Genomic DNA, 20,158 nt, shown 5'->3' on the forward strand with positions numbered 1-20,158 from the left:
AGCTACGTGCTTGTGTTTGCTTAGACAACACAGCCCATAGCCAAAAGCTATGGCGCCCAAAGGTTTTTGGGATTTAAACCGAGTGTCAATTGAAATAGATTGGCATTCCCGAGTGACTCAGATCCACTTATTAAGGAAGTAAAGTCTTCCGCCCGTTTTACTTGGTACGTATACCTCTTAAGCGATACCATTTCATTACCCATCATTTCACGATGAGGTACTGTTAGAGGAGAAAGTCTTGAACTATCAAAACATGTTCATTATTTTGAATGTGAAATCCTACATGAACATAAAAATTCATACGAAGGTCATCTGCACCAAGGCGGGTGTCAACCGTATGAACGGTGATAGTAGCGTGTGGTCGAAACCGGACCATGCGCTAGATCGAAAACTTAAACAGGGCGATCCTCATTGTTTCTCCTAATAAGGACAATGTTGCACCCGACCACCTTATTTAACCACACATGATGTATCTATTCCATCCTTAAGGGAGTCAAGTCTCCTGAACGACACACTTGCTGATTTGTTTCAGAAGTTGTAGTCCAGACCAGTTGTAGGGTGACGAAAAATCTTGAAAAGTCATTGCTAAAATCAACTGGAAATCTACCAGGCCTCAACGTCAAACAGGGAAACTGGTAGTCAAAGCTTATCTCAGTGAGGGAGATTTGCTAGTCAAATGGGAAGCGCACCATGATACACAAAATGTCAGTGATTGATCAGATTCCCAGTGGATAACCTCCAGAAAGGTAAGATATCAGTTTTTAAGCCCGATGAACCTCAATCTTTATGATTGACTTAACGGATTAGATGATTTCCTCATGATTATCGATGATATCCGGGCGTAATGTGTATCCTCCTAAGCACATTATTTTCTTACCAACATCTCACGATGTTAGGTACTGTGGGAGGCATTGGCTTGACCAATCGCGGGGTAGCCCGTATGGTTCTTTGGTTCGAAGGTTTCACTTTCTCGGCTCATGGTTTCCACTTGTATCCACATTTTATATTTGAAGACATATTCAGGTTCGAGATCTTCTACATTTATTCGGATTATATATTTGGTACACTTTGTTCGAGTTATTATTATTATGCCGGTACTTTATTTGGGGATGTTGGAGATTTTGGGATTACAAGTGGAAGACACATTGTTGATATGTTCTCTTAAGACCGTACCCATGCTAGTTTCTCTTTTTGATTCATGTTCGTTGGTTCTACTTACACTTGTGAAGACGTTATCATTTAGTAGAAGATTATTTTCGAGTCGACTTTGCTTGAGGACAAGCAAGACTCTAGTGTGGGGTGATTTGATATTGCGGATTTTTCATATACTTATCATGGCAATATCTGTCATTTTTAGTCCATTCGGATACTGTTTTGGTCTTTATTCGTGATAATTTGGGAAGATTATGATTCAAGAGCCGAGAAGATCTTTTATACGCCTTTTTGATCATTATGAGGTACATTTTATGTTACTTTATCAGAGGTGCCTTAATATGATGAAGCGATGTGGTTTTAGGCATTTTTATGAAGCAAAATGAAGAAATTCTTGTGCCTGTACTAAGCTGCGGCGCGGCCAGAAGACCCGCGGCGCGGGCTATAACTGAAATTTAGGGTCGAGCATATTGATAATGGTTGGAGTGCTGGTTAGTGTTAAGCCGCGGCGCGGCTGGTGAGCCCGCGGCGCGGGTCGTTACTGTGTCGGTTTTTGGAGCTATAAATAGGGAAACTTAACCCTACCTTTTACTAACTTTTTGTCAGCCGGTTTTCTGAGCACTTGGGGCGATTTTTAGGTACTTTTGGGGAATTCCAAGGCTATTCTAACGCTCCAATCATTCCGCTATCAAGGATCAATTCAAGCAATAATCAAGATTCATTGTGTTAGGTTTATTCTCACTTATCCAACAATGTTTTCTCTATTATTTATTATTTTGATTTCTTTTGTTGCCATGGTTATTGGCTAGTTATTTTAATGTTTGTCTAGACTTATAAACCTATGTTTTGGAGACTACTTAACAGTTATTCGTTTTATTTATGATGATTTAATGTTTGGATTAAAGAACGATTCTTATTAAAGCTAGACTTTTCGATTCAATTGGTTGTGTATTTGTTTGATAGGACGAGAGTTCATTAATTTAATGCATAAATTTACAATTGGTTTGTCTTAATTGGTTGTTTGCTTACTCGGAGACGAGAGTAAATTGAATTCAAAAGGCTAGACGAAATAGGGGTGAATTACACACAATGAGAGTTGGTGTGATTGCGATTCAAGTCTTCATCTCAGTTGAAATATTTGGTCACAATTAGGAGATCTTAGGCTACGGGGAATTCTGTGTCGTGTAATTTTAATTGAAGTGTTTGCACTGGGGAATTCCAGGTGAACCGACTAGATAATTCGCATAGGTTAGAAAATAACTGGGGCTTAATTTAAATGCATCCAAGACTAGGTGTAAAGATTCTAGACGAACATTTATTTTTCCTGTTTGATTTAAACTATCTTATTTTATTTGTCTGTTCGCTTTAAAGCTTAAATCTAAAAATACCAAAAATATTGTCTTTTACTTTTAATCAATCTTTGATTTGGCTAATCGTTAAATAGCCACAAAACAGACAATCTCGTACTTTCGATTTTCATAGATTAACTTAGTTTATTTTATTAGTTGCAATCTTAATTCTCACGTTTAAAACTGTCCTTGGAACGATTTCAGAATTACCAACTTTATACTATTACACGATCGGGTACACTGCCCGTTAGTGTGTAGTAATCTTTTAACCGACATTTTCCTTTGATAAATAATATACACGATTTCACACATCACTATGATTATGTTCACTTGCTGAAACATAAACATAAAGCTATTTTTACATTCAAAAGTATTCTAAAATGAAGTAGATAATCAGATTGAAAAGACCATTAAAGCACTTCGCTCCGATGAAGTAAGTAAGTTTATGAGTCAAGAGTTTTTTGGACCACCTAAAGAATTGTGGGATTATCTCATAGTTCACTCTACCTTACATACCACAACACGATGGTGTGTCCGAGTAAGAGGAATTGAACTTTACTTGATATAGTTTGATTTATGATGAGTCTGATTTCTCTACTACCGTCTTTTAGGGATATGCATGAGAGTTTGCTGCAGGCATACTCAATGTGATTCCAACTATGAAGGTAGAAAAGACACCATATGAGTTATGGCATTGGAAGAATCCCAAGTTGTCTTATCTGAAAGTCTGGGGTTGTAAAGCGTACGTGAAGAATGACACTTTAAACAAATTAGAACCCAGAACTATCTAATGTTACTTTGTATACGATACATAAAGGAAACAATGGGTTACTACTTTTACTACCAAGCTGAAGACAACATGTTTTCTGCTCAGTCTGCTGAATTCCTGGAAAGAGATCTTCTCTTACAAGAAGTCGGTGGGAGTAAAGTAGATCTTGAAGAAATTCAAGTACTTTAAAGTAACATACCTTCAGTAAGCACTAGTAATCCATACGTTGAAACTGAGCGCATTGTTGGTGAGCTAGAACGTGTTACACCTGCACTTGTAGATCTAGTAGAACTCATCGGCTTATGAGGTTTAATTATCTAATTAATTCAGATAAACCTCAACTAAGGGATTATGATGAACCCTCTAGCTACGGTGAAGCCATGTCAGATCCAGAATCTAACAAATGGCGAGATGCTATGAAGGCAGAGATGCAGTCCATGAAAGATAATCAAGTATGAGACTTGATTGATCTTCCACCCAATTACAAAACAGTGGGGAGTAAATGGGTCTTCAAAAACAAGGCTGACATGGACGGCAATGTAAACACTTTTAAGGCTCGGTTGGTGGCAAAAGGTTATACTCAAACTCAAGGAATTGATTATGAGAAAACTTTTTCATCAGTCGCGAGCATTAAATCAATTAGGATACTTATTGCCATAGCTGCTTTTCATGATTATGAAATATGGCAAATGGATACCAAAATCGCTTTCCTAAATGGCGACTTAAGCGAGGATGTATATATGGTTCAGCCAGAAGGGTTTATGAATCTTAAGCATCCTAATAAAGTATGCAAGCTTCTAAAATCCATTTATGGATAAAAGCAAGCATCCAGGAGCTAGAATCTTAAGTTTAATGAGAAAATCAAAGTGTTTAATTTTTCTCAAAACCAAGATAAGCTCTGAGTTTACATTAGAGCTAGTAGGAGCAGAGTAGTCTTCTTGATCTTATATCTTGATGACATATTACTTATTAGAAATAACATTCCAACTTGCAAGATGTCAAGTCTTGGCTTGGAAAATGTATTTCCATAAAGGATCTTGATGAAGCTACTTATATTATTAGAATGAGGATCTGTACAATAGATCCAATTAGCTTATTAGTTTGAATCAAAGTACATACATTATCTTGCAGAGATTTAGCATGCAAAACTCCAAGCATGGAGCTTTGCCAATGCAAAAGGGCATAACCTTGAGAAAGTCTTAAAAGTCCTATCACAGCAGATGAGATGAGACAAATGAAATGTATCACATATGCTTCGGCTATATGATCCATTATGTATGCAATGATATATACTATACTCGATGTTTCGTTAGTTTTGAGTTTGACGAGTCATTGTCAACATAATCCAGGTGAAGTACATTGGATTGTTGTTAAGAATATTCTTTAGTATTTGCAGAGTACTAATGATATGTTCTTGGTTTACGGTGGTTTGGAAGAAGAGTTAAGTATTAAGTTTTTACTGATTCTAGTTTCCAAACTGATCAAGATGATTCTCGATCCAGTCACGTTGTTTCTTTGTCATGATGGGCAAGACAGTTGATTGGAAGAGCTCTAGGCAGAGCATTATTGAACAATCTACAACAAAAGCAGAATACATTGTTGACTGAGAATCTGCTAAGAAAGCTGTCTGGATAAGGAAGTTTGTTGTTATACTCAGAGTAGTACACAATATTTAATCTTCTATAATATGTACTTTGATAGTTCGAGTGTTAATATACTTTTGAAAGAATCACATGTACATAAAAGTATCTGGCACATTCTTCAAAAGTTTGACTACATTCATTAAGTCATTAAGAGGAATGATATTAGTATTCTTAAAGGTTCATACAAATCATAATATGGCTGACCCGTTCATGAAGCCCATGATGCACAACAAGCATGATGATCATTCTAGTAATACTGGACTTCGTTATGCTGCTGATCTTTTTCATTTGTAATTTTAGTATTTGGATATTTTTAGAACATTAAGCAGTTTTATATTAATGAATTGATATATAGTTGGTATGATCGTTTTCATTTATATCACTGTGTTCTATATTAGCATGTTTAATCCATGAATAATTGTTGATTATTTAAAATCTCCATAATCGGTCATGTTATGGGAATAACATTAATTAAGATTAATGTGAAATTTTGGTTATATTCATTGATGATGAATAGTTAACTTGTTGAGACCAATATTCATATGTATTCGGGATGAATATTGGAATGACCCAACCATGAGATGTCACTACATGGATCGTAGTCAGTAGTAAATCTTTTAATGATTATGTTTTTATGTCCTTAGACTTGAGTTACACGCCCGTATTGATGAGTGTAGCATTGTATTTTGATATGGTTAAACGTTGTCTTGAATAAGGCTATTATAAAGGCCATTATTGGATATAATGTAAAGCTCGTGATAGACACGTGTATGCAATATAGGATTTGTTCCTCTAAAATGTTTGGAGTTAGATACTTTTTGAGCTCCTTGATGAATGAATAAGATATTTGTGTGGCCGCACCCAGATGTAATTAAGATGATATTTAATTAATTTGGTGATCTAATTCAGTTCTAAGATCGAGAAACAAAATTGTTAAACAAATGAGAATGACTGATGATCTATATCTCAAGTTTAACTAAAGTATCTGAAACAAAAGGACGAATGACATTTAAAACTTACCACAAACAGTTTCGAGAAACTACCCTCACATGAATTTGGGGACAATGACGTGTTGCTAGATGCTTACCATTGTTTGTATAGTTACTTGGTGTTATGCCATGCACAAGTGGGAGTCTGTAGGATTAATGTGCAAGGTACAACATATAACTATATGGCCAACTTCATTTGAGCCTTCGGGGTCACACACATATACACCGAGAAGTCAAATAAAATATATATATATATGATGTATATATATTACTCAAGTAACAAAATAGTAAATCAAAATTAATTCATTTGCTATTCATATGAATAGTAAATGAAACGAAATTAATTAATTTACTATTCACATAAAAGCGACATGATAGAAATTATTAATTATAAGTTACATAACATACCCCTAAAGTATTTTAGAAATACGACTTTTTAAAACCAAATCAAACGAAATATGATATTACAGACAAAGAAATCGAAAACTGTTATGAAAGTCAAATATGTCTGCCAATGTTGTGGCTATAAATTTTTCACCAATTTGCACAATAACTTATGTTATACTATAAATATATGAAGATGTAGTTTGCAGAATATGCACCTTTGAATATAAAGTTTCATATACTCTCTCTCTCTCTCTCTCTCTCTCTCTCTCTCTCTCTCTCTCTCTCTTTATATCTTCTAATAATTATCAATAGTCCACAGTCAAAAACCAGGCCACTAAAGGTAGTTATAAGCCTACTGAATTATAACACGTCACTAAAGGTAGTTATAAGCCTACTGAATTATAACACGTTATCAGCACAAAGTGCTCAGTATAATCAAAGTTTATATAAGCAAGCACAAATCACTAATCAAGGTATGAAATTCTTTAACGATAGGTAAATATTTGTAACAGACTGAAACCGGGTTAGAAGTAAGATTACTTAATTGCCCTTAGGTTTATATTTGTGGTTAAAATATGCTTTTATTTTAATAATATGTTTATTATTAATTGATTAGTTAGTTAAGACCAGTTTGTGACAAGGGTCACAGAAATGGTTCGTTTGTTGAATTTGGACTCCGTTAGGATTGCCAAATTAAGTACGAAAGATATCAGATAACTGATAAATACCCGTGTGTTATGGGGTGTGGGTTTATAACCCACTTAAGTAACTAATATCTGAATACTTCCATTTATTTCCCAATTTGTGCAAGAACAAGACCCGTACCTAACTTTCATCATCTCAAAACCCTAATTGAATCCAAGTCACAAATTGAATTAAGAAGCTTTAGGATCTGAATCTTATCATTCTTATAAGCATTTATCCAGGTTAGCTTGCTTGAATTCGTGCTTTAATTTATAGAAATTGGGTTTTGGGTGTAAAAATGGGTTTTTGATGAAATTAAGCTTGAATCTTCATGATTTGTGCTTGTTATGTTTAATTGATGTTAGAAATAGTTGCTATATAGTTTATATGATCTAATTATGCTGTGAATTGAGCAAGAACTTGTTAAAAATGATGAATTGTGTGTTAGAACTTGAGTTTATGATAAAGTGAGTATTTTGGGATGAATTAATCCCAAATCTTGATTGTAAATGCTAGATTTTGATGTTTATAGTTGAAAAAAGTGTTTATGTATGATTGGTATGTTTCTTTATGCTTGAATTTGGACTATAAACCTTGAAATCGAGTTTTTTTGGCTTAAAATCACCAAATCAGCGAAGCTGATGGTGAAGATGAAGCTGCTCGAAAAACTCGCTCGAAAACAGTGCTCGAGACTCGCTCGAAAACAGTGCTCGAGAACCTTTTGCTCGAAAACATATTATTGCTCCAAAAACTCGAGTTGCTCGAGAACCTTCTGCTCGAGAACCTTCTGCTCGAAAAACTCGATTGCTCGAAAAACTCAAGTTGCTCGAGAACCTTCTGCTCGAAAAACTCGAATATGTTCGAAAACTCGAATACGCTCGAAAAACTCGAATTTGCTCGAGAACCCCATGTTGCTCGAAAACCTTGCCTGTTATGTGAATATTTTCAATTGAATGTAAAGTTGTGTATTAATACTTGGATATAATACTAACTTGAGATATTATGTGATGATTCACAGGTGATAAACAAAAAGGTGAAGGCTCAGAAAGATTAGACCTCTGAGAACCTTCAGTTGCGGGTAATCGGTGAGTGGGTCTATCTCTGGATAGAGTATTAAGTAGCTGACACGCTACTTGTTCAGACTCTTTATTACTATGATTATGTTCATTACGATTACCATGCGTAGTTAGATATTGCCATGCTAGTTAGGACGATTGCATGACTTTTTTATCTGTGATCTTATGTGCACACTATTAGTTGGACACCAATCGAGGCGGCAAGGTTGGGAACCCACCGAGGCGGCAAGGTAGGGTTGATGTGAGGTCGACTGTGGTAGCCTGGTCGGGTCATGAGTTACTGATTGTTCAGTATAGCATAGATGGACGCATGTGTTGCGTCTGGATGGTTATGCAGTGAAATCAGTAAAGCGGACTATCGGTAGACTGTAGCTTGATCAACTACGTCGTGTGCTCGTACAAGCCACCGATCCTCATATTGTCAGTTATTATATGCTAGTTCAGGACGTTAGCATATCTGTGATCCCTTGCATGTTCAGTTGCTTATGCTTGGTCTGTTAGATAGTATCTATTCACTTAGCTATGTGCTAATTCCCCCCACATTTCCACCCCTTGCAGGTTTAGGTACTGCTGGTTAGGAAGGGTGTTGCTGTTGGGTTGAAGACATGTTTGACTACGTGCTTAACTCTGATGTTTTCTGGTTTTATAATATTTTCACGTAACACCAACGTTTTGGAATATTGTAATAACGTTAACTAAGCTAAACTGATAACTATGGTTTGTAAATGTTATCTAAGGGTATTTATGTAATTCAGTCTTCCGCTGTGATATATATAAAAAAAAATCAGGGTGTTACAAGTTGGTATCAGAGCGTGGTTTAGCAGCAAGTACGTGCGCGTATTTGTTCCTAAACCTTGAATTAAGTCAAACATGTCCGTGGGGTGGGGCTAAGTGAATATAGGATGTTGTGCATGTTAGTGTTTAGTAAGCTAACAGTTATCCACTAAGCTTTTGTGCGAGTGTTTTGTAGCACAGATGGCAGACAACAGGGATGCGAACGCTACAAACCCGATCCACCCCGGAACCTTCAGTGCTCCTGATGTGGAGGATGAGGTAGAAGTATATGATACTGATTATGTACATGAGCTTGAAAGTAAGTTTAAGGAAGCTCAGGAAAATATTGCTGAGCTTGAGTTAGCTAGACAGTCGGGTAATGAGGATACACCGCCAGGTTTTGCCACTGCACAGTCGCATTCCGTACCACAGATAAACCAGAACCAATACCAATACCCGTTACAGAACCAATTCCCTCAGCATATCATGCCACCACAGAACTATTACCAATACCAACATCCCATGATGATGAACCAAGTTCAGCCACCTACATACCAACAACCATTCCCACAACAGCAATTCCAATAACAATATCAGCCACCAAAAAGATGTACCTTTAAACAGTTCAGGGATTGTGGACCATCTCCTTTCTCAGAAAGTAATGACCAAGCCGTGACTCTCAATTGGTTACGGGATGTTGAAAAGGTGTTTGATGCATGTCAGTGTGAGCCTGAGTTAAAGGTGATTTATGCAAGCAGGTTGTTGAAAGATAGAGGAATGGTGTGGTGGGATTCTGTGATAGCTGGTGTCCCTCCAGAGCAAGTTAAGATGATTACTTGGGAACAGTTTTATGCGAAGGTATGTGAACAGTATTGTAATGTGTTTGACATGAATAGAATTAAGATGGAGTTCCTAGAAATGCGGATGACACCGCAGATGTCAATTGATGAGGTGATTGAGAAGTACATGGACAAGCTAAGATTTGTGCAACAATGGGTGCCGGATGAACAATACTGAATTCAGCACTTTGTAAACATGATCTTGCCAGAGTATAGGACCTTTGTGAGGTCAGCACCGACATTGTCTCAAGCTTTTGTGATGGCAAAGATGGTGGAAAGTGATGTAAGAGCAGCTAGGGGTATGAATTGGGGAAATGTGGTACCACGGGGTAGTCAGGCTACCAGTCAATCAGGTTCAAAGTCTAAGAAATCGTTTGGGTTTAGAAAAAAGGGTAAGGGTAACCAAGGTGGATCAGGTTCAGGTTCTGGAAAGAAAGATTGGTGTAAAGGTTGTAAGTCTTCACATAGTGGTCAGTGTTCTGAGGCAACGAGAAGATGTTTAAGATGTGGTATGGTAGGTCATGAATCTCAGGGGTGTTCCTTCAGAGAAAATGTTTGTTGGAGTTTTCATCAGCCGGGTCATCGTTCAGCAAGTTGTCAGGCGTCAAAGGGCGCAAGTTCCGGGGCAGGGTCAGGGGCGCGTTCAGCATCTGTCGGGGGTTCCACAGCCTCAAGTGGACATAAGAGAAAGAACCCACCGACTGCAGAAGCCAGGGCCTTTCAGATGACAGTTGAGGCTGCTACTAATAATGATGATGTCATAACTGGTATGTTCTTGATCAACTCAATACCTGCTAGAATATAGTTTGATTCGGGTGCAAATAGGACATTTATGTCTATAGATTTCTGTACTAAATTAGGGTTACCTGCTACTGTGCTGCCTGAGCCTGTTAGAGTAGAGGTAGCTGATGGTAAGACGGTTCTAGTCACAACGTATGTGTCTGGAGCTAGTATAGAAATTGATGGTAGACCGCTTGCTATGTCCTGTATAGTGTTGCCTATCCCTAGTTTTGATGTAGTATTAGGGATGAACTGGATGAGCCTACATAAGGCCCACATTAAGTGTGATAAGAAGATTGTGACTTTCCGTTTGACCGATGGAACCCGTATTGTGGCCCGAGGGGAACGAGTGGGTTTAGTTTTCCATTGATTTCTACGATGAAGGCGAGGAAGTCACTTTCTAAGGGATGTGAGTCTTTTATGGCTTATGTTATTGATGCTAAGATAGAGAAGAAATCTGTTATTGATATTCCTGTGGTTTCGGAATTTCTTGAGGTGTTTCCTGACGAATTACCGGGGTTGCCGCCGGTAAGTGAAGTAGAATATAAGATTGAGTTAGTTCCGGGAACAACTCCAGTAGCTAAGGCTCCTTATAGGTTAGCACCTTCTGAAATCAGAGAGATGATGTCTCATATACAAGAACTGTTAGACAGAGGGTTTATAAGACCAAGTTCTTCGCCGTGGGGTGCACCAGTGTTGTTTGTAAAGAAGAAAGATGGTTCACTGAGAATGTGTATAGATTATCGAGAATTGAACAAGAGAACAGTTAAGAACAAGTATCCTCTGCCTAGAATCGATGATCTGTTCGATCAGCTGCAGGGTGCATCGTATTTCTCGAAAATAGATCTTAGATCAGGTTATCATCAGGTTCGGGTTGCAGAATCAGATATACCGAAGACAGCGTTCAGAACTAGATATGGGCATTACGAGTTCTTGGTTATGCCATTCGGGTTGACGAATGCTCCAGCAGTCTTCATGGATCTGATGAACAGGGTTTGTAAACCATATTTAGATCAGTTTGTTATTGTGTTTATCGACGATATATTGGTATATTCAAAGACAGAAGCTGATTATGCGACATATCTTCGATTAGTGTTAGAGTTGTTAAAGAAAGAGCAGTTATACGCTAAGTTCTCGAAGTGTGAGTTTTGGCTTCGAGAGGTGCAATTTCTGGGTCATGTTATCTGTGAGGCAGGTATTAAAGTGGATCCGTCAAAAATAGAAGCGGTAATGGGTTGGAATTTGCCGAAGACGCCGACAGAAGTTAAGAGTTTCTTGGGTCTTGCGGGTTATTATCGCCGATTTATAAAAGATTTTTCTAAAATAGCGGGTCCAATGACCAAATTGACTAGAAAGGATGTAAGTTTTCAATAGGGAGATCAACAGGAACAGGCTTTTCAGACTCTGAAACAGTTGTTGTGTCAGGCTCCAGTGTTAGCATTGCCAGAGGGTTCAGATGACTTTGTGGTTTATTGTGATGCGTCATTTGCCGGGTTGGGATGTGTACTGATGCAGAGAGATAAAGTTATCGCGTACGCTTCTCGTCAGGTAAAGACACATGAACGTAACTATCCGGTTCATGATTTAGAAATGGCTGCAGTGGTATTTGCGTTGAAGCTTTGGAGACATTACTTATATGGTACAAAGTGTGTAATATGTACAGATCATAAGAGCCTACAGCATATTTTCACGCAGAAAGAACTGAATATGCGACAGAGACGGTGGATAGAACTTATCAAAGACTATGATTGTGAAATAAAGTACCATCCGGGTAAAGCAAATGTCGTAGCAGATGCGTTAAGTCGTAAAAAGTCTGATGAGAATGTGAAATTTCTGCGTTTGAGTATAACTTCAGATTTGATTGATCAACTACGAACAGTTCAAGCCTGTGCTTTGGAGGATGAACATATTAAATCTGAACTTATGACTAAACGAAAATTTGACCTAATTGATGATTCTCGTGGACTTAAGACTTTAAATAACCATATTTGGGTGCCTATGCTTGGAGACTTGAGGAATTTGATCATAACTGAAGCTCATAAATCTAGATTGACAGTACATCCAGGCAGTAATAAGATGTATCATGACCTTAAATCTATGTATTGGTGGCCGACCATGAAATCAGACATCGCTCGTTTTGTTGAAAAGTGTCATATTTACGCGCAAGTGAAGGCAGAACACCAGAAACCGTATGGTTCGTTGCGTCAGTTACATATTCCAGAGTGGAAATGGGAGCATATCACGATGGATTTTGTGACAAAATTACCTAGAACTCAGAGAAAACACGATATGATTTGGGTAGTAGTTGATCGTTTGACCAAGAGTGCTCATTTTCTTGCTACTCGTGAGACAGCATCATTAAGCGAACTTGCTGATTTATATGTGAAAGAGATAATTAGTCGGCATGGTGTGCCATTATCGATTTTGTCAGACAGAGATTCTAGATTTGTGTCGAACTTCTGGAATAGTCTACAACAGAATCTAGGTACACGTGTGAATCTAAGTACTGCTTATCATCCTCAGACAGATGGTTAGAGTGAACGAACGATACAGACGCTAGAGGATATGTTGAGAGCATGTGTATTAGAATATGGTGGTTCGTGGGATACACATTTGCCGTTGGTTGAATTCGCGTATAATAATTCTTATCATTCGAGCATAGGGTTGCCACCTTACGAAATGTTGTACGGCCGTCGTTGCAGAACTCTGACTTGTTGGTTAGAAGCTGGAGAGAAACAGTTTGCTGGTCCCGAGATTGTTCAAATGACAGCCGAAAAAGTTGCTATCGCGCGAGAAAAGTTAAAAGCTGCCGGGGATAGACAAAAGATGTATGCTGATCCACGTAGACGTCCAGTAAACTTTGAGGTAGGTGATCGTGTTTACTTGAAAGTTTCGCCGTGGAAGGGTGTTATCAGGTTTGGTAAGCGAGGAAAGTTAGCTCCGAGATTTATTGGACCGTTCAAGATTATTCAGAGAGTTAATGACCAGACAGTTGTGTTAGATCTTCCTTCTGAGCTAGCTAGTATTCATAATACCTTCAATGTGTGTTATTTGCGTAAGTGTAAAGTCGATGACGAGACACAAATCGTACCGCTAGTAGATTTGAAAGTTGATTTGAGTAACAAGTTGGTTGAGGAACCTATCCGAGTGGTCGACAGAAAGGTTACTAAGTTAAGAAGGAAAGAAATCCCGATGGTTTTGATAGAATGGAAGCACAGTTTAGGGGCTAACTTGACGTAGGATACAGAAGAGTTGATAAAGACCCGTTACCCTCATCTGATTGACCAAGACCAGATTCCGAGGACGGAATCTCTTTAAGGGGGTGGATTTGTAACTGACTGAAACCGGGGTTAGAAGTAAGATTACTTAATTGCCCTTAGGTTTATATTTGTGCTTAAAATATGCTTTTATTTTAATAATATGTTTATTATTAATTGATTAGTTGGTTAAGACCAGTTTGTGACAAGGGTCACATAAATGGTTCGTTTGTTAAATTTAGACTCCGTTAGGATTGCCAAATTAAGTACGAAAGATATCAGATAACTGATAAATACCCGTGTGTTATGGGGTGTGGGTTTATAACCTACTTAAGTAACTAATATCTGAATACTTCCATTTATTTCCCAATTTGTGCAAGAACAAGACCCTTACCTAACTTTCATCATCTCAAAACCCTAATTGAATCCAAGTCACAAATTGAATTAAGAAGCTTTAGGATCTGAATCTTATCATTCTTATAAGCATTTATCCAGGTTAGCTTGCTTGAATTCGTGCTTTAATTTATAGAAATTGGGTTTTGGGTGTAAAAATGGGTTTTTGATGAAATTAAGCTTAAATCTTCATGATTTGTGTTTGTTATGTTTAATTGATGTTAGAAATAGTTGCTATATAGTTTATATGATCTAATTATGCTGTGAATTGAGCAAGAACTTGTTAAAAATGATGAATTGTGTGTTAGAACTTGAGTTTATGATAAAGTGAGTATTTTGGGATGAATTAATCCCAAATCTTGATTGTAAATGCTAGATTTTGATGTTTATAGTTGGAAAAAGTGTTTATGTATGATTGGTATGTTTCTTTATGCTTGAATTTGGACTATAAACCTTGAAATCGAGTTTTTTTGGCTTAAAATCACCAAATCAGCGAAGCTGAGGGTGAAGATGAAGCTGCTCGAAAAACTCGCTCGAAAATAGTGCTCGAGACTCGCTCGAAAATAGTGCTCGAGAACCTTTTGCTCGAAAACATATTATTGCTCCAAAAACTCGAGTTGCTCGAGAACCTTCTGCTCGAAAAACTCGATTGCTCGAAAAACTCAAGTTGCTCGAGAACCTTCTGCTCGAAAAACTCGAATATGTTCGAAAACTCGAATTCGCTCGAAAAACTCGAATTTGCTCGAGAACCCCATGTTGCTTGAAAACCTTGCCTGTTATGTGAATATTTTCAATTGAATGTAAAGTTGTGTATTAATACTTGGATATAATACTAACTTGAGATATTATGTGATGATTCACAGGTGATAAACAAAAAGGTGAAGGCTCAGAAAGATTAGACCTCTGAGAACCTTCAGTTGCGGGTAATCGGTGAGTGGGTCTATCTCCGGATAGAGTATTAAGTAGCTGACACGCTACTTGTTCAGACTCTTTATTACTATGATTATGTTCATTACGATTACCATGCGTAGTTAGATATTGCCATGCTAGTTAAGACGATTGCATGACTTTTTTATCTGTGATCTTATGTGCACACTATTAGTTGGACACCAATCGAGGCGGCAAGGTTGGGAACCCACCAAGGCGGCAAGGTAGGGTTGATGTGAGGTCGACTGTGGTAGCCTGGTCGGGTCATGAGTTACTGATTGTTCAGTATAGCATAGATGGACGCATGTGTTGCGTCTGGATGGTTATGCAGTGAAATCAGTAAAGCGGACTATCGGTAGACTGTAGCTTGATCAACTACGTCGTGTGCTCGTACAAGCCGCCGATCCTCATATTGTCAGTTATTATATGCTAGTTCAGGACGTTAGCATATCTGTGATCCCTTGCATGTTCAGTTGCTTATGCTTGGTCTGTTAGATAGTATCTATTCACTTAGCTATGTGCTAATTCCCCCCACATTTCCACCCCTTGCAGGTTTAGGTACTGCTGGTTAGGAAGGGTGTTGCTGTTGGGTTGAAGACATGTTTGACTACGTGCTTAACTCTGATGTTTTCTGGTTTTATAATATTTTCACGTAACACCAACGTTTTGGAATATTGTAATAACGTTAACTAAGCTAAACTGATAACTATGGTTTGTAAATGTTATCTAAGGGTATTTATGTAATTCAGTCTTCCACTGTGATATATATATAAAAAAAATCAGGGTGTTACAATATTATTATCATCATAAGTAAAATTATATTTCGGTAATCAAACTATTATTAACTTCACTAACATTTATATTTATGTTATATATGGTCGGTTATACCGCCTGAATTATATTTTGGTAATCTAACTATTATTAACTTCACTAACATTTATATTTATGTTATATATGGTCGGTTATACCGCCTGAATTATATTTCGGTAATCTAACTATTATTAACTTCACTAACATTTATATTTATGTTATATATGGTCGGTTATACCGCCCGAATTATATTTCTGTAATCTAACTATTATTAACTTCACTAACATTTATATTTATATTATATATGGTCGGTTATACCGCCTGAATTATATTTCTGTAATCTAACTCTTATTAACTTCACTAACATTTATATTTATGTTATCTAACATTTATGATTACTTATGCAATTAATCATTATTTATTTCATGCATACTAATGTTTATTCTTAAATTTATTATTTATGCATAATATGTTTATTCTCTTAATCTTCGTATTTATACTAAACGTATTTATACTAAATGTATTTTATAGTAATCACATTTATACTAATAAAATTCTTTTATTAAAATTATTATTAATATAACGAGCACATAACAGTCGTTAACGTCAACTAACGACGTTACAACGGTCATATATACATAACGGTTGTTAACGTCAACTGACGACGTTACAACGACTATATTTTTCAAATATAAAATAAACATCTCCATTTTCACATTTTCACAAATCAATCTTCATTTTCTCAGATCACCACTCTCAAAAAGTTTTTGTAAAGATGATTCACACAAGGATGATTTTTCCTATTGTATTGGTCATATTAACTATCATCATTGTTGCTAATATACCACCGGGTGAACCTATATTCTATCATGCCCTTGTGATTTTATTATTTGTAATCATACCATTATTCTGTTGTTTGCTACTTATGAATTTAAAATGATTCTAATTTCATGTTGTTAGAAATTGATTATGATTATAATTTATGTTGTTCATCTTTCTGAAAATAGAAAATGTCAAACTTATCAAAGCTTGAGTTTGATGCCCTAGACGTATCGGAAACAAACTACACATCATGGGTCATGGATGTAGAAATAAATCTTGGATCATTTGGTATTCTAGAAACTTTAAAAGAAAACAATACTTGTTCTGATCAAGATAAATTAAAATCAATTGCTTTTATTCGCAAACATATTGATATCACCTTAAAACATATGTATCTCACTATCAAAGATCCACATGTTTTATGGGAAAGTATCAAGAGTAGATTCGATAATCAAAAGGAAATATTACTCCCAGCTACGAGGGAAGAATGGAGAAATCTAAGGTTCCAAGACTTTAAAAAAGTAAGTAAATACAGCTCGGCCATGTTCAAGATCCGTTCAAAGCTTCAATTCTGTGGTCAAGAAATAAGTGATGCTGATATGATGGAGAAAACTTTCTCCACAATGCATTCTGCAAATATTACTGTATATGAAAATTTAAGATTGCAGAATTACAAAACTTTTTTCAAACTTCAAACTTATCTCTTAGTTGCAGAAGTGAATAAAGAATTACTGATGAAGAATCAAGAATCTCGTCCTACGGATGCACTAGCATTCCCTGAAGCTAATGCTATTAACAATAATAATAATAAAAAAAGAAATGCACCTGGACGAGGACGTGGGCGAGGTCGTGGTCATATTGGCCAAAACCATCATCATGGAAATTACCATAACAATAATAAAAATCATAACTATGTTCGAAATCACCCTTACGGTAATGGTCGTGGTGGTGGTCGTGGTCGTAATGGTTACGGTGGTCGTGGTCGTGGACAAAGAAATAATAATCCACACAATTATAAATTTCAACCACCATACAATCCCACAAATCATAATGTTGAAGGAAGTTCTTCAAAGAATATTGAAGATTCTTGTTATCGATGTGGTAAAATTGGACATTGGTCTAAGAACTGTCGAACAAATCAATATTCTGTTAATCAATATCAAGAATCCCTAAAGGGAAAAGGAAAAGAGGCAAACCTTGTGGATGACCTTGATACAAAAATCACTGAGCCAACAAGTGTCTACTTTAATGAATAAATTTTCTATTATATGTCCATATCAAATAGATGGATATAGATTTACGATCTATACCATATCTACTTTACTATATCTTTCCTTATTATGTACTTTCGTTTATAACATATTTTTGAATGTAATATATTGATGAATTATGTACTCATTATTTGTTTCTCATATTTTGAAGTTCATGATGTACACTATTGGAGTGCAAAATCAGTCAAATGGTGAGAATCTTTGTATTGCAGACAGTGGTATCACACACACTATACTCAAATCTAAAAAATATTTCACTGATTTTAAAGCAACAGAAGGAACGGTACATACTATATCAGGTCCTGCGGATTTAATAAAGGAAATGGGAAAGGCAAAATTCATGTTACCAAATGGTACAAATTTTCTAATAAAAAATGTCTTATTTTCTCCCATGTCAAAGAGAAATTTGTTAAGCTTCTGTGACATATACCAAAATGGATATGATTATCAGTCAGTGACTACAGAAAATGATAAATACTTAAGTATCACTGACAAGAAGCATGTGATTGAAAAACTACCAAGACTTAGTTCTGGTTTACATTTTACATATATAAATGTACCAGCAGCACACATGGTAGTTAATGAAAAGGCATGTGATTCTGTAATGATCAATCTGTGGCATGAAAGATTAGGCCACCCAGGATCAACAACGATGAAAAGAATAATTCAAAATACACATGGACATCCATTGACGGATCAAAAGATCCCTCATGATGCACTTATCCCATGTACATCATGCTCACTTGAAAAATTGATAATAAGACCATCACCTCTTAAGGTTGAAAAAGAATCACCAATGTTTCTTGAAAGAATTCAAGGTGATATATGTGGACCAATTCATCCACCATGTGGACCATTTAGATATTTCATGGTCCTAATAGACGCATCTAGTAGATGGTCTCATGTTTGTCTATTATCAAGTCAAAATGTGGCATTTGCAAAATTTCTTGCTCAAATTATTAAATTGAGAGCACATTTCCCTGATTATACTACTAAAAGGGTGAGATTGGATAATGCTGGTGAGTTTACATCTCAAGCATTTAATGATTTTTGCATGTCTATTGGGATTGTTGTTGAACATCCTGTTGCCCATGTGCATACACAAAATGGTTTAGCTGAATCACTAATTAAACGATTGCATTTAATAGCTAGACCATTAATAATGAGAACAAAACTCCCACTATCTGTATGGGGTCATGCAATTTTACATGTTGCATCATTAATTCGAATTAGACCAAGTGCAAGTCATACATATTCTCCCTTGCAACTTGCTTTTGGCCATCAGCCAAATATTTCCCACCTTAGAACATTTGGTTGTGCAGTTTATGTTCCTATCGCACCACCACAACGCACTAAAATGGGTCCTCAAAGAAGGATGAGAATATATGTTGGATATGAAACATCTTCAATCATAAGATATATTGAACCCATTACGGGTGATGTTTTTACAGCACGTTTTGCTGATTGTCACTTTAATGAAACATTGTTCCCTAGATTATTAGGAGAAATAAAAAATAAAGAAAATGATGTTTCATGGTGTGAACCTCAATTAATGTATCTTGATCCTCGCACAAAAGAATGCGAGACCGAAGTTCAAAAAATAATGCATATGCAAGAACTTGCGAATAAATTGCCTGATGCATTTACAGATACAAAAAGAGTGACTAAATCATATATACCAGCAGCAAATGCTCCAGCTCGAATTGAAATTCCAAAAGCTGGCAATAATGTCACTCTTGAGTCTTTGCCACGCCAGAAACGTGGGAGACCAATTGGTTCCAAAGATAAAAATCTTCGCAAAAGAAAATCAGCTGATAATGAGGTAAAAGAAAGTGTTCAAGAAGAACTACAAATCAATACTCATTCTGCAGAAGAGATTGATGATGTCAATACGGAATTTTCAATTAATTATGCACATTCAAAAATATTATGGAACTGAAATGAAATGAAAAATCTTGATGAGATATTTTCATATAATGTTGCATATGACATCATGAATGATGATGATGATGATGATCCAGAACCAAAATCTGTCATGGAATGTCAAAATAGACATGATTGGGATCATTGGAAAGGAGCAATACGAGCTGAATTTGAATCGCTCAATAAAAGAAAAGTTTTCGGATATATCATTCTCACACCTAAAGATGTGAAACCTGTGGGATATAGATGGGTTTTTGTGCGAAAAAGAAATGAGAAAAATGAAGTTACAAAGTATAAAGCTAGACTTGTAGCT

At 36.4% G+C, this 20,158-nt stretch overlaps 1 long non-coding RNA gene across 1 annotated transcript; it reads left to right on the forward strand.

Annotated features, from left to right (window-relative positions):
• The first annotated feature begins 7,987 nt into the window (after positions 1-7,987).
• Positions 7,988-15,747, forward strand: LOC139899468 (uncharacterized). The gene is made up of 3 exons (XR_011777513.1): positions 7,988-8,058; positions 14,956-15,022; positions 15,572-15,747. It is a non-coding gene; the product is annotated as an uncharacterized lncRNA (long non-coding RNA).
• Positions 15,748-20,158: the final 4,411 nt, after the last annotated feature.

This window comes from Rutidosis leptorrhynchoides, chromosome 3, assembly GCF_046630445.1.
Source record: "Rutidosis leptorrhynchoides isolate AG116_Rl617_1_P2 chromosome 3, CSIRO_AGI_Rlap_v1, whole genome shotgun sequence".
NCBI lineage: Eukaryota > Viridiplantae > Streptophyta > Magnoliopsida > Asterales > Asteraceae > Rutidosis > Rutidosis leptorrhynchoides.